Source organism: Macrobrachium nipponense, chromosome 47 (assembly GCF_015104395.2).
Source record: "Macrobrachium nipponense isolate FS-2020 chromosome 47, ASM1510439v2, whole genome shotgun sequence".
In the NCBI taxonomy this organism is placed as follows: Eukaryota; Metazoa; Arthropoda; class Malacostraca; order Decapoda; family Palaemonidae; genus Macrobrachium; species Macrobrachium nipponense.
The window spans coordinates 12,889,101-12,895,100 of NC_087222.1; the positions used below are offsets into that span (position 1 = coordinate 12,889,101).

Here is a 6,000-nt window from a genome sequence, read left to right on the forward strand (position 1 = left end):
TAGAACATCACAGCAGGCCAAGCAGGCCACCTACAATCAATGCAAGCCACCCTCCGAAAAAGTACATTATAACGCGTCCTGACACCCGAGATGGGCATCAGTCGCGACTTGTTGTTGGTGAGAAACGGAGCTAAAGACCTCTACTCTCCTTTCGAAGTAAGTATTTCTCCAAAGTTAGAAATTAAGGCCAAATTTAAGAGTTTAAACAGAGGGGTACTGAAAATGGCGGGCCCACGGCAGTGGAAATCTCACCAAAACGCTTTAGAAATTTTTTACTTACAACTAAAAATGTTTCGAAGATTGACGCCATCTCGATGTTTACGGAGTCGCTTGTGTCACAAAACTTTCCATTTCCTGTGATAAATCCGCACACCACTTGTACCCACAGACGCTGGAGCACTTTTATCACAACAATCGAAACACGATTTCTCATCAACAACAAGCCAGGCGTAAACAGCTGTTTGGGTAGAAGATGACGAGAAGCGTGCTCTTGGCTAATTTTCAAATAAGTAGTAAAACATCAATATTTTACATATTTATGATGATTAATTTGAAAATATTCGTTATTGAAAAAGTAACTCGACTCTGACTCAAATTTAAGTATAATTATTTTTCTGAATTAGAACGTTCTTTCAAGTTCTGTATTATGACGTCATGACATCTTGACTTTCGTACCTATTGTAAATAATTGCTATACTCAACTGTCATTGCAGAACAGTTTACCAGTTATTCATGCAGATTGTTATCAGCTATACATGTAATTGTTATAATCGTAATGCGCATATATATCTTTATTATTTACTTTTTGGATATATGAAGATGTTTTACTGCTGGATTATCGCCGTAGTGTGACGCAATCGTTTTCGGTCCATGGGCCTCTGTCTGTTTTCGCACCATAAGAAATTATGGGGCCGAATTTGCAATGACCAGAAAGTCGTTAAAAGAGGAAAGTTTGAGCATTGAGGGGCATATGTTTTTGACTGAGAAAAATACAAATTTATTCAATAGCAGCTTGTAAAAAAATACTTGGTTATAAAAACTTGATTGACAACTAAGCAGCATGTCTACTATGGGTTTCAGAGACAGTGCAAGCACGTTTTTGGGCAATACCTATTTCTGTAACGAACACTCTTAACAAAACGAGATTTTGCTATAGTGCATTACACCCAGTGCCGTAATTTATAAGGGTATCGTGAATCACTAATCGTAAAGAATAACGACACTTGTCCTTGTACCAAGAGACAAAAACTCCATTATGCAGAAATGGATACGAACACGCGTATAAAGCTCCACCTACCCTCTCCCCACCCCCCCCCCCCCCTCCACCGCCATCCCTTTCTTCTTCGTTCCTCCGCCTTCCTTTCTCTCTCTCTCTCTCTCTCTCTCTCTCTCTCTCTCTCTGTTGCCCTTCAGCATGTGTTGACCCTCCAAACTGGGTATAAGACTACACACAAAACGTTGAAATTGGTGAAATTAGGCTATGTATTGGAAGTATATATACATAAATATTAAAGCAATTTTATCATTATGCATTACTATGACAACTAGAATTCATGAAAACAGTTTATAACCTGTTAAGCGTCACCCACGTAATAATACGTTTACCGCGATCTACTCGGTAGCGCCTTCAACGGGATATTACGTTCAAGACTTTAACTGTGCTTGTCAAGCTGTCAGCCCCGTAATAATACGTTTTTACTCGTATAGAAAGTGTAGGAACATCATTTGGTAACACTCTCAGCACATGGGAAACTTATTTCCAGCCTGGCAACTCTTTCTTGGTGGTCGCTTATGCTTAGAAAAACTGCCTGTCCCTGTTGGTTTTCTTTCAATACGCTCGGGCGTTTATATCGAGACAAATTGGATTTCGCGTCTTTCACAATGAATGTCCCAAAGAGGAGGCATATTTCTTCAGGTGAGATCAATCAAATACTAGATGAGGAGTGTGATATTGATAACCTATTTGATGATGAGAGCTCTAGTTACTGAATCCTCCAGTGATGATACAAACTTTTCTTCCATTGCGGGAGTGAAGATGACTTTTCTTTGCCGAGTGACTGGACTCCGAGAGAGAGAGAGAGAGAGAGAGAGAGAGAGAGAGAGAGAGAGAGAGAGAGAGAGAGAGAGAGAGAGAGAGAGAGAATTTCCTACAGTTTAATTACAAGTATGAATAACAAGCATAAAAATCAATATTAACTTTGAAAAAACTATCATCAGTGCTATGATCGCTGATTACAAAAAAAGCGTGACGGTACGTTAGCAGCGAGCTCATCAGGGGCGGACGCTTAACAGGATAATAATGGAACGGCGTATGTGTGAAGCCTCCACTAATGTGGCAACGATGATTTTGCCATTCTTAGCATGCAAACATTAAAGCATGCAAACATTAAAGGTTACATTTATTTCTGGCATACGATTATTAAAGAAATTCAAAATACTAATAAAGACTGAAATCAATGAAAAGTGCTAGCAAAAACAAAAAAGCAAAAAAAAAAAAAAACGTAGTCGTTCCTCTGCACTTTTCCGTATTCGTTCCTCTATGGTTTTCGGCAGCCAGATGTACGAAAACGTTAGAAACATTTGATTTTATCTACTTTAGAAATATCTGTAATTTTTCGGGGTAATTTGGTTGCAAAAAAGGGATAATATACATGAATTAAATCAAAATTTTTAAATAACAAAGTAAATTTAAACTAAATAACGAGTAAAGTAAACAGTTTAGGGAATAAAACTTTGCAGTTTCGTCGTCTGTCGTCGTCTGCTGTTCGAAATTGTGTTTATGGCGCGCGCGCTTAGAAACCAGGAACAGCAATGGGTTTAAAGTGCAATGTGGAGTGAACTGAGACCAAAATGTGTATAATAACAATCAAATAAGCACTGTGGAGTTTCAGTTGTGATGGCAGTAAGGATAAAAACCGCCGATTACAAGGTAAGAATGAATCAGTTCCAACCATAACCCCGGGAATAACAAGTTTCATACTTTCACTAATATAGGCAACAAAATGTTGTTTTATTGTGCTGATTACAACTGCAATCTTGAGTAAGATCAATAAACGTTACATACATACGCTAACATTGTTCAAATGAGTGCTGGGAAGGCTGGGGAAAGATGGTGGCCGTCACTGATGAGAACCGTCCATGCAAAACGTAGCCGCCATATTGGATTTCAAAACTGCCTTGAAAACATATTTTACGAAGAGCTCACATGCTTATTTTAGTTCGTATGGGGCTTTCATATATCACAATATGTTGACGAAACTTCAGTCTTTTAAATGGTATGCTTAGAGTTGCAATTGTATTCATGTTTCACCAATTAAATATCGAGTGAATAAGACCCGTCTACCGTGATGAGGGTTGGCCTGTCGTGATGTTTCCCCCTATCACATTATGTTGACGAAACTTCAATCTTTTGAATGGTATGCTTAGAGTTGTAATTGTATTCTTGTTTCACCAATTAAATATCGAGTGAATAAGACCCGCCCAGCGTGATGATGGTGGATCGTCCGTGATTGTTTACCCTAACTCTAGAAGTTAATGATACAATCTATAAACATCTATAGGGTAACCTAGGAATACTGTAACTCTAGAAGTGAATGATGCTACCTATAAACATCTATGACTCACTGAAGCAAAAGTCGTCCATCCCATACTTACTTAATGACTGATTGATGCTCTAAGCCCAAGACAACATCTGCACTCTTCATTCCTGACTTTCATGGTCCTTTCAGGCCCACATTATTACAGTAATAATCAGTTGTCTTTGTAATTCATCAATTATTACGATTAATTATGAATTGTCTCGATTATTAAGACGGCAATTATTATAGAAGATAAAAGACGTTCGAATAGAAGTTACGCTACTAAGGCAATCAATGGCGTCGCTGTGTTGACATTTTGGGCGTCTTCTATTAACAGTGTTTATGTTTGTGGTTCTGGTTTAGAAGTGGTTTCGGTTGTTTTCATTCTTTCTAATAAATCAATTGGTGGATAATTGTAAGTAGTCAGTGGTAAAATAATAAAAACTTCCAGATAATTTGCTAATAAATTGGATGATTTAATGGTAATTATTAAAGCAAATAATGGATTCAGGTAATGGCGGTTCGTTTATATTTTGGGCGTCGTCTACTAAGGACTTTTCGTTCGTGGTTCCTTTTTGAATTTGATGTTTTTATTCATACCTAATTGATGGGAAGGAGAAAGTTAGATATAATCGTTAGAGAAATAGTAAAAAGAATAGATAATTTATTTATTTAAGAGATAATTAGGATAGATGATGATAAGTACTCCGGCCTACTTGATAGTGGTAGTAGTAGTAAGTGGAATTTGCTTTTTGAAACTGCTCCCCTGCTTGTCCTTATTCCTCTTTTGATCATGTTTGTTTAGTTTCTTTTTCAGTCTGCAATACATTAATTCTTCTATACATTCTTTCCTATTTTCGACCTCACCCTCAGCAGATCTACAAATAAAAGTATATTAGCCATCAATGCCTTATTTCTAATCTCATTGTATCATGCTGGATAGTAGAGTAAGAAATATTCTAAATTTTCTTTTTTTTTCCTCACAGTACAAACATTCTGTATCTCCCCCTTTTATTCTATTTCTAGCATTTAATCCTAGTGTGCCTAGTTTATCCCTAACAGTCAGCATTGTTTTTTCAATGTTGTCATACCAGAGTTCTCTCATGCTTTCATTATACTATTTTCTGTAAATTCTTAATGTTGTCTCGTCATTCTCTCTCTCTCTCTCTCTCTCTCTCTCTCTCTCTCTCTCTCTCTCTCTCTCTCTCTCTGCCATGCGTTCCTATCCTAGTTGTTTATTATTTATTTGAGCTATTTAACTTTCACTGCTTCAATTTTACATAAGTTTGCATTTAATTCTCCAATATTTTCTTATACTTGCTTTATCCAGGGGTGCAGTATCGTAATATTTCTATCTTACTCTATCATCTTTTCCTATTATAAAAGCTAAGAAGATTTAATGCCTCGACTGAGACAGATTTAGAAGAATTAGAAGGGACTACTGGCAAGGCGCCAACCAGAAACAACCTTTCTGGGAGACCACTAACTATGATATCCTTAACTACTGTTACTGTCCAGACTATTAGGCATGCATTCTTACAACTCTATTAACCGTTGCATTATCCTACTAGACGATAGGACTTACTCTGACTGTATAAGACTGACAAAGGACATTATCAATATACTACTTACTACTAGAGCTATCATGCCAGCTTCTGCAATCATCCTAGGTATCTAGCTACACATGTATCATAGGTATTCTACTACCTCTATTATGTTAACCTTAACTATAACTATTGTTTTACATTGTTTGTCCGTAGTATAGCGCAAGGAGGTTTTCTTGTTTTCATACTGATCGATGGTTATCTCATTTAGAAACCTATTTCCACCACTCTTAAATGTATATTCAGATAGAATAGCTAATGCATAAATCGCAGTGTATCTTGGTGCTTTCAGAATTGTTCTATATAATACTTGATTGTTTACCTTTTGTAATTCATTTATGGTTTTCTTATCTTAGAGTTTCATGACTTCAATGGCATACATGAAGGATGGCATCAGTTGCTAATTTTTTCCAATGCAGTTTTCCTATTTTCAACCTATTACAGATTTTACTGATGACTACATTAGCCATATTTGCCCCTTTCTGCTTTGCTTCGGTTTGGGCCTTTTTATATATTTTTTTAAGCAATCTTTCATATTGTTGATTGTTACTCTGCTTAACTAGTTTCATTACTTCTATGTGTTCCCTATTTTTCACATCGCTGAAACTATACCAATCATTGTATATTAATATATTACTCTTGTCTTTGTTTATATTTAGGACACATTCGCTTGTCATTTCCATAAAGGTTTTTATTGCTTTGGTTATATCTTCAAGGGTTGTGGTGGCATCACAAGCCAAAACCAAAAACTTCTCTAAAACCACACTCGTACTTACCTTACACTTGACACACTCAGGGTGGGGAGCTGCGCTGTCCGC

The 6,000-nt window shown here is 36.8% G+C and overlaps 1 protein-coding gene across 1 annotated transcript in view; it reads right to left on the reverse strand.

Moving 5' to 3' along the window:
* The window catches only part of LOC135204532 (gastrula zinc finger protein XlCGF8.2DB-like), a gene marked incomplete at its 3' end in the record, with an annotated part of 99,392 nt that extends 95,504 nt beyond the window's left edge, over positions 1-3,888 (reverse strand). The window contains exon 1 of the mRNA XM_064234696.1: positions 3,655-3,888. The remainder of the gene's footprint in view (positions 1-3,654) is intronic.
* Between the last annotated feature and the right edge of the window lie 2,112 nt (positions 3,889-6,000).